This window comes from Eretmochelys imbricata, chromosome 3, assembly GCF_965152235.1.
Source record: "Eretmochelys imbricata isolate rEreImb1 chromosome 3, rEreImb1.hap1, whole genome shotgun sequence".
Taxonomy (NCBI): Eukaryota; Metazoa; Chordata; order Testudines; family Cheloniidae; genus Eretmochelys; species Eretmochelys imbricata.
Window position 1 is genome coordinate 133,418,161 of NC_135574.1, and position 19,642 is coordinate 133,437,802.

A 19,642-nucleotide genomic window follows, 5' to 3' on the forward strand; every position below is an offset into this window, starting at 1 on the left:
TTAAAAGTTCCTGTAGTACCTCCATAATGTTGTTAAAGATACATTCTCAGGATCTTTTCTTGAAACAGATGCATTTTGGAAGCCAGCCGTTAACCCTAACCTTTTTTTTGTTTTTTGGTTTTAAAAAACAACAAAACAAAATCAAGAAATAAAAAAGCTTAAGCCAAGATTTTCAAAAGTGAAAAACGTTAGACCTCAAAGTCCATATTAAAGCACCCAAATAATTGGCTTGATTTTCAGAGTGGCCATATTTTGAAGTAAACAGGAGCACGTCTGAAAATCAGGTTACTTATACAGGGGCTTAAATATAGACCCAGGAAGCTTACTTTTGGCCACCAGGTTTGAAAATCTTGGCCTAAGCTTTTTTATTTCTTGATTTTGTTTTGTTGTTTTTTAAAAGTTAACAGCTGGCTTCCAAAATGCAACTGTTTCAAGAAACTAAACACAAATGACTGTTGTTCCTCAATAAAAGTTGTACTGAAAAAAACAAAACTGTTCTCTATGTAAAGATTGCTTTAGACACTTGCCACTATTAAACTACAGGTGTCTGGAGTCTCATTACCCAAAAAGCCTTGTCTAGTGCAGAATGATAGTTACGTACAGATTTTACACCCATGTAGGAGTATCTCATTAAGGAAATTTGAGAGCAAGGAGACAAATAATGAGTTTGAATCAATATGATGTCATGATCTGAATATGTAATGGAAATCCTTCCTCCTTCAATTAATTCAGCTACTGAACCGCTGTAGAAAAGTGTGTCTCACGATGGGAGTACATCTCTTGAATGATAGGAGTGTTCTCTGCCCTTAGAAATAAAAAGATGCCAACTCGCAATGACCAGACACCTCGCAAGGAGGAATGCACTGATACCACCTGACTGGAAGTTGCATAGATTACAAGATAAAGAAATGATAGTTGATTAGTCATCCTGTATAATTCAGACTTTTTCAAAATGAATGGCATTGAAAACCCCAGTTCTGTTATACTGTATATACATAATAATCACATCAAAATTGTCCATCTGCCACAAAAGTGATTAGAGTTATTTGCCTTTCTAGAAGATATTTTGAGTAATAAATGTTTGTAAAACCCATCTGCTATCATATTATCCAATCCTCACCATTCTGGCCATTTTCTCAACTCCTTTACACTCATGTGAAACCAAAATAACACCACTGACTTTGGTTTGAGATCAGAATCTGTGGTCTAGTGCATTTAAATCTGGAGTTTTTTCAAAATCCTTCAAAAGCACTTTGCTAATCAAACCAAATTAGTGTAATCAGTAAACTCCCCTGTCCTGCCTACTTCAGTCTCCACATCATTATTAATTAGTTTAAACAGTACTGGCCCCAATACTAATCCTAGGGGTATTAACACTGCTGACTTGTCTCCTCTCTGAGGAGCAGCTGTTGACTATGACTTTTTCCCTATTTTTCTTTTTTTAAATATTTTATATCTTAACAGTAGCAATAGCAATGTACGCTGTATGATCAAATTGTTATTAGCATCAAACTGGTAGGCTGAATCCTGAAGTCCTTACTGAGTTCCTACTCAAGCAAAACTTTGTGGATGTTAATAGGAGATTTTCCTAAGGACTAAGTAAAAGGTGACTAAGGACTATTAGAAAACAGTTTTTAATTCACAACAATACTTTACCACTGTCTATTCTTAGTAGTTAGTCACTTTCTTTAATAGTCGCAACCATTTTGAAAATCCATATAAATTACTTCATCCGTTTATCTCATCTCCTGACTCATCTCCTCTTCCATGAACTATTCAAAGGAGTAGATGAGTCACTGCATCTCCCTCAAGGGTGAAACTCCACAGTTCAACTAGTCTAAAACTCAATTTCTGGGTGGCACCCTCCCTTTTCCTAACATGACAAACCCAGCTAAGTTTAGCACCTGTGAGCCCTTTACCTCCAAGGGTCTGTGATCAGCAACTGATTAAAGTGACCCAAGAACAGCTTCTTCAAAACAAAGTATTATTTATGCACCCAAAGGTACATAGCACACAGAGACAAGGGGTAAAACAGAAGGCCTATATGTCTGGTTCCAAACTAAACTTTATCCTTTCCTTGCAAGTTTTGGGTAAGTTCCACTAAGCTCAGATTCCCTGCTCCTCAGTTGGGAGCATCAGATTTGATCCAAGTTTTAGGCCCAGGAAGGATAAACCTTGCTAGTCCTTCTTGGAATCAGGCAGGTGGACATTCCCCAATTAGTAACTTCCCCATTATTTCCTAAGGGACCCTTGGTAGTCTCTCTGACAGTACCTTATTTTTGTCATTGTTTCATTTCCTGTTTGCTTCCCGTAACAGATTCCTTTTATTTAATTCCTTGCAGTTAGGCAGTATACTATCAAACAGGTAAACTGAGGCACATGTGATGTTCATAAAAAAATACAGATAACTCCTTCATTCCCCATATTGACTCAGCTGGAAGCATTATTGTGAAATGGAATGAGTATTCTCTGCCTTTAGAAATCCAAAGATAGCAAGCAGCAGTGACTAGAAACCATGGACAGAGTACCACGTTTTTCCCTTACAGAAGCTTTGTTAATTTTACGCTGTCATCTTTATATTTCTTCAAGGGTTGATCATTCTGTTCTTAGAGACAGGTTTCAGAGTAGCAGCCGTGTTAGTCTGTATCCGCAAAAAGAACAGGAGTACTTGTGGCACCTTAGAGACTAATAAATATATTTGAGCATAAGATTTTCATGTTCTCTGTATGTATATATATCTTCTTACTATATGTTCCATTCTGTGCATCTGATGAAGTAGGCTGTAGCCCACGAAAGCTTATGCTCAAATAAATTTGTTAGTCTCTAAGGTGCCACAAGTACTCCTGTTCTGTTCTTAGAGTCTCAGTAAATATTATATGGACCTTCTGATTCATAAAACATGCTCAATAGGCCCAGTCCAGTTTCTAATAAACCTATTTGCTTCCAAGTAAATCTTAACATAAAATATTTATGAATAAACTGGGATGCCTCATGGAATGATGAAAACAGTTTTCACTTCAGGATACAGAACCATATGATAGACCACCCCAACCAGCTTCTTTCTGCTGCTGATCCTTCTGCCTGGAAGAAGAAACTGCTGCTCCTTCTATGTGGCTCCTCTGATTATGGAGAACTGGCTCACAGACTCATAGACTTTAAGATCAGAAGGGACCATTGTGATCATCTAGTCTGACCTCCTGCACACTGCAGGCTACAGAACCTCACGCACTCCTAAAATAGACCCTCACCTCTGGCTTAGTTACTGAAGTCCTCAAAACATGGTTTAAAGACTTAAAGTCACAGAGAATTCACCATTTACACTAGTTTAAATCTGCAAGTGACCTGTGTCCGCTGCTGCAGAGGAAGGCAAAAAATCCCCAGGGTCTCTGCCAATCTGACCCAGGGGAATATTCCTTCCCAATGCTAAATATGGTGATCAGTTAGACCCTGAGCATGTGGGCAAGACCCACCAGCCAGACACCTGGGAAAGAATTCTCTGTAGTAACTCAGGGCCTTCCCCATCTAGTATCCCTTCTCCAGCAGTCAAGGATTTTTGCTACTAGCAGTTGTCGATGGGCCACAATCCATCATAGGCAGTCCCATCGTACATCCTGTCCATAAACTTCCTCAAGGCTGGCTTGCTCAGCAGGTCTTCCGCACATAAATCTTCATGTGCTTCAGTGAGAGTTCAGAATGTTGCATCTTGTTCACTGAAGTCATGCTGAGTTTCCTGGCACTGAAGCGGTTCCCTGGCTCCCATAATTGGAGATCAGGCCAACAAGCTTTGAAGTCAGCTGAGCCATCTTCCCTGATCATTTGATTATCTCTCAACACCTTTGGATAATCGAGTTTGTACTGTAGTACTAATTGCCACTCTTGCTGGGATCAGAATAGAGAGGCCAAGGCTTGAACATCAAGAGGGAATTATACCTCACCTCCAAAGGTGATAATTCCTAAACAAAGTTGAGGTACTTAGGTAGGACAGTGTGGGAAAACTTTCCCATCAGCTCTCTTGCACTACCAATATACCTGTTCAGTGAATAAACAGAGGACTTGATTTCTTAGTAGCGTGAAGCTGGTACTATATCTTTCATTCATTTTTAAAAACTAGTCAGAAAGTATTGTAGAGAAATAAATATCACCTTTGCCAAACATTGCTCACCAAATAAAAATAAATTCACATAATAGATTGAAACTTCTAGGTCATTACTGGCATTTACTTGTGTAACACTTTGAAAATAAATTAAAATACATTTACTCTAACGTCTGAGAACAACATTAAATGTTGCTCTCTCCATTATTGTCTCTTCTACAAAGGCTAAAGATTATTAAGTAATATCTCTTCTTACGCTCACCACAGCATATTAGTTTTGAAAAGAGGCTGAATCCAGCTGCTGAAAATCCAGATGATAAATAGATGAGTTCCCGGCAATGTCAAATTTGATACAAAGAAAAGGAGTACTTGTGGTACCTTAGAGACTAACCAATTTATTTGAGCATAAGCTTTCGTGAGCTACAGCTCACTTCATCGGATGCATAAAGTGGAAAATAGTGAGGATGTTTTTATACACACAGACCATGGAAAAATGGGTGTTTATCACTACAAAAGGTTTTCTCTCCCCCCACCCCACTCTCCTGCTGGTACTAGCTTATCTAAAGTGATCACTGTCCTTACAATGTGTATGATAATCAAGGTGGGCCATTTCCAGCACACTTTAGATAAGCTAGTACCAGCAGGAGAGTGGGGTGGGGGAGAGAAAACCTTTTGTAGTGATAAACACCCATTTTTTCATGGTCTGTGTATATGAAAACATCCTCACTTTTTCTCATGGTCTGTGTGTATAAAAACATCCTTACTATTTTCCACTTTATGCATCCGATGAAGTGAGCTGTAGCTCACGAAAGCTTATGCTCAAATAAATTGGTTAGTCTCTAAGGTGCCACAAGTACTCCTTTTCTTTTTGCGAATACAGACTAACACGGCTGTTACTCTGAAATTTGATACAGTTCACTCAGTGCAAAGTTACATCAGGGTGCATCAGGTTACAAACATTGTAAATCTATGGGTCTCAGCCTTGTGGAGTACGTGAGGCACTTTGCTCCTTGCTAATGATGTCAGAGATCCATACAATAATCATACTGCGATATCTTGACATTTTGGGTGGGATTTTCAAAAGCACGCAGTGTTGGCCTGTCTCTGCTGCTGACAATGGTAAAACCCCCATTGACCTCAATGGAGGTAGCATTAGGCCAACTCTGACGACTTTTGAAAATCCCTCCATATGTTTGTTCCATAAAGCTACATCACCATAAGCCACTTTCACTACATGCTGAACAAAGATACAGCCAAAAAGACATTGCAAGCCAATGTCAGGCCATCATTAATTTATTGCTTTCTGAACCCACTTAACTTACTTAATACATTTATTTTTCCTGATTCCACAGCCCCTATCTTGGCAGCACAGAGTGAATTAAAGAGGTGCTGACATTTGTGGTCTGTTAGCCAAATGCCCCCTGCACTTCTTTGCATCTGTTATCATGTTCCATGGAGAGCACTTCTGTGATTGGTGCTCTCCATTCACTCTGCTACAGACCAAAATGAGCTCTGGTCAATCCTGTGGACTCTGTGAGAGATGCAGATATGGCTCTCAAGAGTGACATGTGGTTCTAATGCCATGGGTTGAGTATTGTTACTGTAAAGCAGTTAGATCTATAAAGTGGTTGCCACTCTTCAGCTATCTTCTCTCCTCTTACTTAGTAATGGGTTTAATAAATGTGTTTTGAAGTCTTTGTGCAGAGATAAGAGGGAATTTGAATGGAGACTTATCCTCTCTCTTTCTCTTTTTAATTTATCCAAGTCTTCTCAACCATGTAAGGATTCACATTAATCCAGTAGATAACGGACCTGGTCTAGCTTTCTCAGATGGATACCTAAAGGAGGCTTAGCAGCAAGAGATTTATGATGTCATCAATTAACACAGGATTTCCTGAAATTTACGTTCATAAAATTTGTATCCATTACCCTTTTCCTCTCCCGTACCCAAAAAAACAACAAAAAGGAAGCCAGATCCACTAATGCTGGAGCAGGGAGGTATAAATTAGCCTTCCTGCTCCAGTGAAGGCTCCAGTGCCCCAAAGGATGGCAGACAGGTTATCTCAGACCCCTTTCTTGAGTTTCCCCAAAATGAGGCAGCAACATTATTATATGCCCAGAGCTGAGTAGGAGCCCTCCAGTTGGGAGCCACTGTAGCATTCAGATCATGGTCACAATTTTTGGTCACAGTTGCCAACTTTGAGCTGTGCTGGCCCTGTATAGTCTACATTGACCCAGGAGTGAATCTATCCCATGATCTTGGTGGAGGTATTACTTTTATCCAGATCTCTTTTCCCAAAAGAAAATATATATATTTTTTAATTATCGGTAATATTGCCCTGAACTACAGAGGGGAGTCTGTTGATTTTGTAGGATCATATGGCAGGAGTGATCACTGTATAAATGTGTTTCCCATCATGGAAATACTGAAAGGAATAGTAATACTGAAGCTGAAAAGACGGCTGAAAAATTCTATAGCAAAGTGACTGTCTGATGGTGAGTCATCAGGATCACAGTCAGTATGGCTCCGTGTGAAGCATACTAGTCTGTCAGAATTGCTTTGAAATATTTTCAGAAGGGTCTTTGGTGTTCTCTTTAGAACAGCACAAATTGATTTTACAGCAGTAAGCATCCTCCTACAAACACATTTTTCTTGTAGTTGATACCTTATCTATGGCCCTGTGCTGTTGATCATTCCTAAACCATGCTGCTGTAGAAAAACACATGCCCTGCTGGTTATTTATTGTTAAGGCATATCCTGTGGGCTCAAATACTGCATATACCAGAGGGGCAGTACCCTGGTATATGGAACTCTGAGAGGCATTGTTCTGGAAGTCACACACAATACCTCATGGTGGTCTGGGAACCAGCAGGGTAGCACATCAGCTATGTCAGCCTTGAAGAAGGTGACAGTATCTGTTCCATTCTGTGTCTGGACCTTATTGCTTTATACCACCCACCTGACATCTGTGTTTGCCATGTCAGGCCCTTGGGATCTTGCCACTCTATAATATTCTGCAGATTGTAAGACTTCATACAAAAAATAAAGTGCCAGATTCTGTCTCTGTTACACCAGTACAAATCTGGAGTAACTCCATTGATATAGCTGGAGTTACCCAAGAATTATAGTCACATAACTAAGATTAATTTTTAATTCAGTGGGACTACTTGCACAAGTAAAGGCTTCAGGATTGGGCCCCTACTTGTTCTAAAATTAGCTAAAATCAGCCCTGTTTAGACCAGAAAGGCCACCTATTTTCAAGTGTGCAGCTACTGTCACTGCAGTTGCATTTTATTGCAACTCCCACAATCTATACATCCCAGGAAGCATCAAGAAAGATGCCACCCCATCCCTTTCTCCCCCATAGTGGCTGCAGAAACCAGTTATTTCACTACTGGGCTCCATTCATTTGTGAGAACTGGTATTTTCAATTCAACTGCCTTGTACCCTTGTGCTTTGCCTCTATTCGTGCGCTAGAGTGCACACAGTAAGATTTGGCTCTTTCAGAAGTATGTATTCAGGGATATCAATACCAAGGGGCACCAAAAGTGTTAGAAAGCTGAGTGGAACCACAATAGCAAAGCCCAGCAGAGGGGCTATCAAATCCTTTTGCCATGAAGGCAAGGGACTCAGCTGACAAGTTTTCTCCCTGCTCAGGTAAAATCGATCAGGATTTGATCTACAGTACGTTGTACATATCATCTTAAGGATTTAGCTAGAGATCGATCTACCCTCTTTTTCTGTGGAGTGGTATTACTACCTAGACAATTCCAAGCTAGAATTTCTGTTTGCTCCAATTCTGAATAGTAGAGCTGATCCCAGCCCAATACTTACAAAGATCCCCTTACCCTACTGTGTAAATTGCAGAGCATTACCCATTGGTGCGCCTCTGCAAGGGATTGGAGATACTCTAGGTTTAAACTAGTGTAACAGATCAGAATTTGGTTCTTACCAAATTTATTCACAAAATTACTCCTGTTTCAAAACCAAATTTCATCAAACATGGCAAAACAACTGGCTCCTCAGTCAGGACTATGGACATGCCAACTGAAAAAAAAGACATTTGTTACCCACAAACAAAAAATCTGAAAAATTTCTTAGCTTCTGCTAAATATTTCTTCTCCCTCCACAGCCACATTCAGATACCTCAAAAAACCCCAGAACTAAAATCACTTCTGGATTAATAGCAAGTATGAGAAACATTATCCTAGAATCCTAATTTTTAAATCCATATTTAGACATCTAAATATGTGGCCCAACTTTCAGAGATGCTGATAGCCCACATCTCTGTTTGAAATCAGTGGGAGTTGACAGTAGTCAGCCTTGTGAAAATGACCATATATTCAGGTGCCTGAATATTAATTTATGTTTTTCAGTTAAGTTCCTCTAATCTCTTTCATGTAAATGCAAGGAAATTAATTCCTTTCAGCTCTGCCGGTATACCCTGTATCTTTTTAAGAATTGTTTATCAGACTGTTTTATATAATCTTTGTGATAATTCAGTTGAATCTTGCCAGACTGAAGTCACTTGTCCCTGTTGGTTCAGCCAGTTTCATTTTCTAAAGTTTTTTATTTATACATTTAAGAAATGGACAGCATTTTCTTTATATAGTGTGTAAATGTTAATTTACAAAGAAGACATGGGACACCCAAAGCTTTACTAAAAGCAGGATGTCAAATACACTGACCCCCCCATTAGGGTTGGAAACATAGACAATCCAGATAAAAAGAGCTTAGTAAAATCAGAGTTTACTTGTTATGGTTTCACAAACTGCTCTTTATAATTAAGTGAAAACTGATATTCATTATGTATGTTAACTATAAAACTAATTAATTATATAGATATTTGTCATCACAAGGGAACAAGTCAAAAAAATTTACTAAAGAAACACAAAAATAAAATAAAAAATGGATCATAAATCAAAATTGGCTATCCTAGAGATTACTTCTGTCAGGCATTGCACCCTCCTATGGTGGTGTTTTCACCCATCCTGTCTCAACCTGAAGCCCCTCTCTCTCCAGGAACTGTAGCTTCCTCTTTGTGACTGAGCCCTCTGGCTGGGTCACCATATGTATTCCCCTTCCAGAGGTTATGTAAAAAAGTCTTTCCCAGCAAACCATCCCAGTCAATCCTTTATCCTCTACCTGGCCGGTGCCACATCCCTAGTGGCTGGTAGGGGAACCCGGACCTGGCTTCTACTCCAGGTTCTAGCTCAGGGGTCCTCCAATCAGCAGCCACAGCCTGCACTGTCCTACTTTGCTGCTTTCCCCTGAGCCTTTTCCTGCGTTCCTAGCTTCCCTCTTCTCTGGGTTCACCAGCCTCCCAACTCCCTCCTCCCAGGGAGTGACAGCAGCCTACATCCCTGCCGCCCCTTTCTACTGGCAACTCCTGGGCTTTATACAGGCCCTCCTATTCCTATCCAGCTGAGCCTGCTCCCAATCAATTCCCTGCTCCTGGCTCCTCCTGCAGGGGCAGACTGTGGAGTTAACTGGCCTCCTTGGCCACCTTAACCCCTTCCAGTCTTGTATACGGCAGACACCCCATCACAGGGCCAAAAAGCTATTTTATGTTTATACCATAAACAAAGGGGCTTTTAAAATTCATTGGCAAAAAGAGACCGAAAAAGCACACTAATAATCCAGGCATTAATAATCGGATATCTAAAGGCTATGGCTCCTGTTGGTGGCACCCAGAAGGATTTCTGAAGATCTCTCTTGCTTGTGGCATTCTTCCACACATTTTTAGTTCATGTTTATGTAGTAAAGCAGTGATAATCACCTGATTAGTAGCATAACCAGGCAAAATCTCCTTTGAAGTCAATGGGACTGCTCCATGAGCAAGCATTTCTCGTGGGAGTAAAGATGACGAGATCAGGTCCCAAGTCTAGCGAAGTAACAGGAAACTTGTGGGATTAAAGGAAGAAGTTGGGAGGGAATGACCCGGATACTTTCATATCTGACAAATACTTGCATAGTCTTACAGCAGTTCGCCTTTCAGAATCAACCACAAGGGTATGCTCCCATTGTTCAGCCCTTCCATGCTTGCTCAGAAGCTTAGATCTCAAACTGCCCTGCACTGCCCTCAAGGTATCAAACCCAACAGAGTGCTGTAAAACCTAGCCTCGTGTCATTGAACTATTTCATTCTAGTCACAATAGCCAAAAATAAGTAGTGTAAAGGTGGATGGGCCAAATCCTCAGCTGATGTAAATTGGCATAGCTTCATTGACTTCTGTGGAGCTACACCAGTTTATACAAGCAGGGCTGTCCCTAGCTATTCTGGGGCCCTACGCAGCCCTCCTGCGGGGGGGGGGGGGGCAGGCGCCAGGCCTCCGCGGGGGGGGGGGGGGGGGGCTGGCTTGAGGGGCAGGGGGGAGCCACCCCTCAGCACTCACCGGTGGCGTGGCTGAGGCCGGGCCACTGCACTTCCTGCCACTGGTGAGTGCAGGCCTGGCCCTGCTGCAGAGCTCAGGGGAGTGGCGGTGGGGAAGAGGTGGAGAAGGAGTGGGGGCCCTGGGGAAGAGCCGGAGCAGGGGCTGGAGCAGCACACAGCTGTGCAGGGCACCAGGAATTTCCTGGTGCCCTATGCATCTGCGTACTTTGCATATGGGTAAGGACGGCCTGTATACAAGCAGAAAGTCTGGTGTGATATTTATAAATTCCATATTATAAATACCCTAAAACATCTATCTACACAGCATTCAGTCATGTGGTATCTGAGCATCTAAATGTAAGCATCTCAACAGGCTGTGTTCCAGACACTTTATTAAAAGCCATTACCAGAGCCACATCAAAATGCAGTAAGCATGGAGACAGATAATAGCTTGAACAGGTTCAATACGAAATACATAGTCTATACTGTGTAAAAGAAATCCAGGTTAAAATTTGTCATGTCAGTTTTAAATTATCTCCCATTCAGTTTCGCATTTCTTAGACAAGTGCAGGTATCTCTCTCCTCAATCACTTCTACTTTATCATCAGCAGCAGACTTCTGCAACTGTAAAAAGAAATTATTGCTCTGCCAAATTTTCCCTATATTCTTGCTGGAAAGAGTAATCCCATGATGGATAGTCCTGAATCTGCCATGGTTCTCAAATAATCTTTATTCTTTTATCTAAAGGGATATGGCCCCAGGAAATCTCAACTTTTACATTATGAAACATTATCATTCCAGCTACCATGGATGTTTTATCTCATATAAAGAAGTACAAAAATTGACAGAGCAGCCTGTCATAGAGAAGGCATAGATTTATTCCTCATATCCTTCTGGCAATCTCTGGGCTGAGCTAAGCACAATTGGTTCCAAGGAGTCCATCCCAAAAGTTCACTTAATCACTTCATACACAAAAAAAGCAATATTTCTACTTTGCACTTATACCCAAGGAGCTCAAAAGGCTTTACAAGGATTAATTAATTCTCACTGCTCATTGACAGAACTGTGTTATATCTATTTGAAAGGTGGATAAACTGATGGATGGTGTGGTTATGGTGTGCCCATAGTGAAAGGGTGGAAGAGTAGGAAACAGAACCAAGGAGTGCTGATATGCAGACCCCTACCCAGCGTCCAGAGAAGACACAGTAACATTGTCCAGCTCCATCCAGTCATAAATAGCTGTGAGTTAATTCCTCCCTGCCATAGTTTTTTGTAGAACATATTATTGTTTCAATCATTTTCATGCTAAAACATGAGTGACGCATTTGGACCAGCAGATGCATTTTCCAGTTCATTAACTCAGAGCTCCACATTCTGCATCTTGTTCAAAAGAGTTTCCATGTTATTACTACTTACAGATAAGGAGTCCTGGGTGATATCAAGTCTTTTATGAAATATGTCTGTCCTGAAATCCTGAAGTGTAGAATCACAGCCAAGATTAGAATGGCACAGTAAATAGCAGTGAGGCACCTCCCTTCTACTCACCATGGTGGGCTTTTCAAAATGCCTCTCTGGCTGGAATTGTTGTCTCCGGTGATCACACAAAACAAAGCAAAGAGACGTGTCTGTTTAATAAATAATAAAAATGTAAAGAAAAGAAGATTAAGCAAATGAGAAAGTACCTCTCAAAAAAGGTGGGGAGGGGAGCAGGAGAGAATGTGCTATAAGGGCCTGATCCAAAATGCACTGAAGTCAATGAGAGTTTTTTCATTGTCTTCAAGGGGCTTTGGATCAGGCACTAATATTTTACAGTTCCATAATTATGTGGTATCAGAAGCTGCCCTTGGGCTTTTCATTGTCTGGCACAGCTTGCTGACAACTGCCATCTCTATCCTGGAAGGTTATATTAAATATTTTATTACACATTTTTAACTTTTATTAAAAAAAAGCTTTAAAAAATAGAGTGAATCTGGAGAAGATATCAGGATCAGGGGAAAATTTCTTCCTTATCCCTAAAGGGCAGTCAGCTACCCTGCTCAAAATAAAGAACTAACAGATATTTAATGTTCCACTCTGTATAGCCATTAGAAGCTTTTAATTAGTTGTTGTAGTTATTAACACTATTCCATTCCATCATCTCAATTTCAAGTCCATTCTATTTATTCATCACTCAGTTTGTAACATATGGGGCCTCCTTAAATTCATCTTATATATAATTCCTGGTTATCTTAAACCTCTGCCCCTATTTCTGATCTTTGCAATGGCTTCAAATAGATCATCAATCTCAAGTTTCTTATAATCTGCAGGTAGTTTAAGTACTTTAGCAATATCACCTCTGAGTCTTCATGTCTCAAGACTCATCAATCCCAGTCTTATCACTTTCCCCTCCTGTGTAGCTCTCTCTATTCCATTTAACACCTTTTGTTGCCCTGCTGCATGCTCAATGAGGAGATGAATAGCTAAATTAATTCCATTGTTTTATTTATTATGTATTTATCATCTTTCTCGTTAGAATCAGTCAGCGTCCATACACAGGTTCTGAGTGCCCTACCCGTTACTTAAAATTAACGAACCACAGTGCAGTCACCTCACCCCTTCTACCGAGCACAGCACCTAATCAAATACCAGCACACGGACACCTCAGTACACCCACCTCCCTCTCTTCAGCTTTTTTGGACCGAGGAGGGAGGGCATTTCAGTCCCCGGGTCCCTTACAGAGAATGCTGTGCTAGCCCCCCTCTCTGTTATATCAAGGGGGATATAGCATCAGCACCTCTACTGACCACAGCTATGGCAGCATATCAGGGAAAGAAGACAGTCTTTTCAGGTAGGTTGCTCCTAGGCCATTTAGGGCTTCATAGGTCAAAACCAACAGGCTCACAGGTAACTAGTGCAGTACCTAGAGCTCAGATTTCATGTGCTGTCTGAAGGATGTTCTGTTTACCAAATGGTGATTGTCTTCTGCACCAGTTCCAGCTTCTGAATCAATTTAAGATGTAGCCCCATGTAGAGCACTTGGCAAAAGTCAAACCTTGAAATGACAAAAGCATGGAGCCTGGATAGATACAGACAAGTGCATCTGACCGGGCAAAGATGGGAAAATGCCTTTTAACCTGATTTTCTGACTGCAGCTCTTGGTCTAGCCAACCCCTTAAGGTGTAAACTTAGGTTGCCAGTGACAGTTGAACATCCTCACACTTAGAGGCTCATACGTTCTCACCATTTCTTCCAGTTGTTTCTCCTAAACCAGTGTTTCTCAACGACCAGTCGGTTGACCGGCGCCAGTCCCTGAGATCTTCCCGACATGGTTTAGGAAGGCAGCAAGCCAGTCCCTGGTATCAAAAAGGTTGAGAAACACTGTCCTAGCCTACCAGAATCACCTTCCTCTTGTCCAGATTCAACCTGCAGCCACTTCCTCTCATCCATACTGCCACGCAGTAACTGCCCCAAATTTGTTTCCCCTTTGTAGAGCAAAAGCAGTTTTGGTGCCAGGGCCCCACAGACACCACAGAATTGAGAGCAGAATGTTTGCCTTTATTGTTTTTTTACTTGTGCTTTAGATATTTGTTTTGTGTTTCTATTTTCGCACTCCTTGCATTCATTTTTACTGAAATGTACTGACTCTGGGAGGGAGTTTGGGTGTGGGAGCGGGCTCTGGGAGGGAGTTTGGGTGCAGGAGGGGGTGTGGGGTACAGGAGGGAGTCAGGGAGCCAGTGCTTACCTCGGGCGGCTCCCAAAACAACCGGCACACCCCTCTGGCAACAGCTCCTAGGCACCGAGCCCAGGGGGTCTCCACGTGCCACTGCCTGCAGGCACCGCCCCTGCAGCTCCCATTGGCTGCAGTTCCTAGCAAATGGGAGCTAAGGAGTCGGTGCTGGGGGGCGGGGGCAGCGGGTCATTCCAGGGGCTGTAGGGTCATTCCAGCTGCTTCCAGGAGCGGCACAGAGTGAGGGCAGGCAGGAAGCCTGCCTTAGCTCTGCTGTGCTGCCGGTGGCGGCCAGGGGCCCTTTTAAATTGCTCGGGCCCCTGAGCAATTGCCGCCTTTACCCCCCCCTTTGGCAGGGCCTGGTTTTCCAGCCCCATCTCCTGCTTCAGAACCAGGAGTAAAGCCATGTTGCTGTTGCCTCCCCACACCTTTGCCCTGCAACCATTCCCCCTCTGGCAGGGGTAGTTGAAGCAGAGGGCGAACTATCACCCGTTGCTATGTGAGTATGCTTTACAGAGCAACTGTTCCTTAGCTTCACCCTCTCACTAGCCACATCCCATGCAAGGTGTTGCTGGCAATGAGAGGCAGACAGGTAAGACATGTCACAGAGCCACCTTTCTCCTCCATGTGCACAGCCAGCCCTCGTTGAGCGCACTCAGTGAGCATCTTCTCCCCTCCACTCCATGGCCACGAGGAGCAGAGGGGCAACTCCTGCCCATGTTGACCAAAGATTTCTAACTTGATTAAGAGGAGGGTGGGTGAAGATCACAGATTTTTTGAAAATGAATGATAACAGAGAGACTTGTTTGCGAAACTGTAGAGCACTGATGGTAGGGGATGGCTCCGTGCTGTTCAGCTATAAAGAAGTCTAAACAAAGTGTTCTAAACCTAGGAGAAATTAAGTAGGTCCTGTGTCACAGGGAGAGAGCAAGCAGCCACAAGGGGCATTACAGAATCTGGTCAGGAAGAAATTTGAATTCAGTAACTGTTTTTACCTGAGGATACAGCTTGTGTTACGCTCCACTAACGCCTCTCACTACTTTGTGAGATGTAAAGAAGGGAAACCAGTAGCTTAAAGGAGTCTGAAACTCAAAGACTGATCTACTAAATCAGATGAGGGTGAGCTGCCAACTGATCCCATAGGGATAAGTAGAGCTTGAGCAAAGAATTACTAGGATTTAGGCTCCTCATAGTGGAATTTTTTGAAAGACAAATGTAAAAGTTTTATCTGGCTTTGCCCCAGGTACCTAGCAGGGAAATGGATAAAGTAAAAAATCTGTACTGTATACCCTGAGGAGAATCTTAAAGAAAGGTTTTGGTTTTATATAGTACCCTTAATATGCAGTATCACCAGAAGTTTTTCGGTCTGTTGTAAATTGAAGAGGCAGGAAGGAGAGAATTCCCAATAGACAAGGCAATTGAATGGATGAATCTGTAATCTCTATGATGGGTTCCAGCTCTATGTTTTCTGATTATAAGTGTGATTAAAGAAAGCCTTATATCTTTATTGAAGGACCTTTCTACCTCAGTATTTATAAGGAATACTACAGAAAACAAAGCACATTGTAAGGAAGGACAAAAAGACACCCAGATCTCAGAATTTGGCGGGGGAGGGGGTATTTCATATTTAATTATTTCTCCACTGATGCTGGCCATAGGTGCCTTTTATTCAATAATATTAAAAATGTGGTTATGGGGCAAAAATAGCGGAGGGGTGATTAATAGAGCTGAATAGGAAAGTGGGATCCTGCAAAATTTTTGAGATTTTGAATTTTTTTCCCCTTGTGAATCAGGACAAAGTCAAAAGGTTGAAAATTTTTGTGAACCGAAGATCCCCAAAAAAATAAAAATTCAGTTCTGGTCAGTTGAAACCTTTTGTTTTGCTTTTGACATTCTAATTTTTAAAATTTACTGTAAATTAACATTCATTTTGAACCAAAGAGATGGAGCTTTTCATTTTGAAATGTCATTTCCACAACTTCAAAACTTTTTTTTTCAAGGTCTTTTTGGAAATGGGAACATTTTGTTTTTGACAAATTGCATTTTTTTGAGAGCAGAACAATGAGTCAAAAAGTTTCCAACAAGCTCTAGTGATTAAAAATAAAAGGCTTCATTGACACAGAGACCAGTGGAACATGTTTCCAGAGGCATGACCTGCATGATCTCCCTTGGATATTCATCTTTCCAAAAATTAAACTGCATAACTCACCTTTTGTGGCCATGATTCACTGAGATTTTAGATTCCACAGCTTTCTTTCTGTGTCATCTATTATTCCTTTAAAAAAAGAATATGGGTGTCAATGTTTTCAACTCTGCGAAGCTTTGCCTGCCTTCTACCCAAACTGAGAAAACACATTGACTCATATTGGGAGCCAAAAATGACTTCTTTCTGCTATACAGAATAGAAATTTATTTCCAAGGTGTCTTCCTTCAGAATGCAGTTTTAATGAGCTATATGTACCAGCAGTGAAGAGAGGAGCCATTCAATTAGTGTTACAAATCACACTGGTTAGACCTTCTCTGCTGAGGTTCCTAGCTAAATTAATGCAACCAGTATCGTGCAAATGTGTTCATTGGGGAACTCTCCCATTGGAAGAAATGTCAAAACAAGTAGAGCCACCAGACAAAATGAATAACAGAAAGGCTATTCATCTGTATTTTGTAACACGGCCCTATTGACACTAAGACTGTTGACTGGACCCCTTTATTTAGTATGACATAATGGAGGTAAATTTCTAGGATTCTCATACTTTTCATTTGCATATCCTGTTACAATCTAAAACATGCAGTGACCTCAGGCTTTGGAATGAGATTAAATGTCATCAGGGGGCCTGGAGAGCTCCCACGTTAGCTGCCATATGAAGTTCAAAGCTCATTGCCCTCCTTGCTGCGCTGCTCTATTAGTGCCGCTACTGCAGAGGGTGGGATGCTTTTTACTGATGCTGTCCTGCTCGTACTTACAGACCAGGAGAGAGCAAGACAACGGGCAGGAGCAGACAGACAAAGTGCGAGAGAATATTGGAAAGGGACACCGTCAACTTAAAAAAATTAAACTTCACTGAAAATGTTTTCCAGCTATCGTTACAGGGTTCAGGGCCAGCTCCAGGTTTTTTGCTGCCCCAAGCAAAAAATTTGCCACCCCAATCTCCAAGAGCGCAAATGCCCAAGCAAAAAAAGACAAAGGGTGGCCGGAACGCCACCCCTGGAATTGTGCCCCCCCGAGCACATGCTTGCTTTGCTGGTGCCTAAAGCTGGTCCTGACAGGGTTGTTTTGGTTTGTTCCTTGTCATCTCTTCCTTTTGCATCTGTTAGCAATTTGCGTGCAGTGAATGGCTTTTTCTCCTATGTCAGCGGGTTAGTCATTTTCCTTCCACACTCAGAACTTCTATTAACTTCAGCAGGAATGTTGCATGATTATGGAGTGCAAGATCTGACTCTATCAGTCAGTCAAAGGCCTGAAGCCTACAGTTTATATTCTCTCTATGTTCTTATCTGGTGTCCCTCGCTTATTGTCAGAATACTACACAAATATACCAGTGAAATTGCCTTGCAACACTCCTATGAAGTAGAGAAGCATTATCTTCATTTTACAAGTGAGAACTCTGAGGCACAAAGAAATTAAGTGACTTGCCCAGGGTCACGCAGAAAGTCTGTGAAAGCTAAAAAGCTGCATTGAAAGCTGCAAATTGGAGCCAAATTCAGTCTCTTGAATCCCAGTCCATTATCTTAAGCACAAGATCTTCTTCCTTTTAAGTCATGGGTGGGCAAACTACGGCCCGCGGGCTACATCCAGCCTGACAGACATTTTAATCCGGCCCTCGAGCTCCGATCGGGGTCAGGCGCTTGCCCCACTCCACACGACTCCCAGAAGCAGTGGCATGTCCCCTCTCTGGCTCCTACGTGTAGGGGCTGCCAGAGGACTCTGCATGCTGCCCCCATCCCCAGCACCGGCTCTGCAGCTCCCATTGGCTGGGAACCACGGTCAATGAGAGCTGCAGGGGCGGCACCTGCGGACGGGGCAGTGCATGGAGCCACCTGGCTGGCGCCACGCCTCCACATAGCAGCCGGAGGGGGAACATGCTGCTACTTCCTGGAGCTGCGGGGGCAGCGCCTGCGGATGGGGCAGCGCACAGCTGCCTGGATGCGCCTTTGTGTAGGAACTGGAGCGGGGACATGCCGCTGCTTCTGGGAGCTGCTTGCGGTAAGCGCTGTCCCCCTGAACTCCTCCCGTGCCCCAACCCACTGCCCCAGCCCTGATACCACTCCTTCCATCCGAATCCCTTGGTCCCAGCCCAGAGCCCCCTCCTGCACTCCAAACCTTTCATCCTCAGCCCCACCCCACAGTCCACACTCCCCCCTGCACCCCAATCCCTGCTTCAGCCCAGAGCCCCCTCCCACAATCCGAACCCCTCAGCCCCAACCCAAAGCCCCCTCCCACACCCTGAACCCCTCATTTCTGGCTCCACCCTGGAACCAACACCCCAGTCCAGAGCCCGTACCTCCTGCCTCAGCCCAGAGCCCCCTCCCATACTCCGAACCCCTCTCCTTCATCCCAACCCCCTCATCCCTGGTCCCACCCCAGAGCCCGCAACTCCAGCTGGAGCCCTCACCCCCTTCCACATTCCAACCCCATGCCCCAGCCCAGAGTCCCCTCCCGCAACTTGAACTCCTCATTTCTGGCCCCACCCCAGAGCCCACCCCCCAGCCGGAGCCCTCACCCCCTCCCACACCCAAACCCCCAGTTTTGTGAGCATTCATGGTCTGCCATACAGTTTCCATATCCAGATGTGGCCCTTGAGCCAAAAAGTTTGACCACCTCTGCTTGAAGTGAACGGTTAACCTTGTGTAAGTTTCCTCTACCAGTGAGTGGAGCCTATTGAATTGAAGGAATTGTCCAGTCCACTCAGGTAACATTTAAAAAACAGCAACAAAAAACTGTTTTGCTTCAAAAGAAAGCACCAGTCCGGATTAATTCAGTTTTTAAAGAGCAACATTTACATTCAAATTCAGATATGAAACCTGGCCACAAGATCAACATTGGGTATTGTTGGCCTCTGTGCACAGTTTCACTAAGAACTGTATTTGCATTTATGAGTGTGGAAATGCTATATTAGGCAGATTTTAATTTGTCGGATGGCTATCTTGTCACACGTTCCTGTTGAAGTCCGCCATTATTTTAGATAGTGGATGGTTTTGAGAGCTCATGGTCTTTCTGTATTAGAAGGAGAAAAGAAACAACAGAAGCAACAGTCCAATTGTGCCTCTGGCAGAAGATAGTTAGCTATGAATTAATTTATGGATCATGACTCAAAGACCATCATGCACAACAAACATCAAGGTAAATTGTCTTGCCTATGCACCATGCACTGTATAAATACATTAATAATAATCTTTCTAATAGGGGTTGGGGACTCTTGCCATTAAAACACACTTAAGATATCATTAATTGGGGAGGAGGGCCCACATGGTG

General features: G+C 42.8%; 1 protein-coding gene and 1 long non-coding RNA gene across 2 annotated transcripts in view; one reads left to right on the plus strand and one right to left on the minus strand.

The window, feature by feature from the left end:
• Nucleotides 1-12,096, minus strand: part of LOC144262186 (uncharacterized) — a 36,471-nt gene extending 24,375 nt beyond the window's left edge. Inside the window, exon 1 of the long non-coding RNA XR_013345498.1 lies at nucleotides 12,012-12,096. This is a non-coding gene — a long non-coding RNA (uncharacterized LOC144262186). The remainder of the gene's footprint in view (nucleotides 1-12,011) is intronic.
• The window catches only part of SLC35F3 (solute carrier family 35 member F3), a 276,349-nt gene that overhangs the window by 203,558 nt on the left and 53,149 nt on the right, over nucleotides 1-19,642 (plus strand). The gene's annotated exons all lie outside the window — the stretch shown is intronic.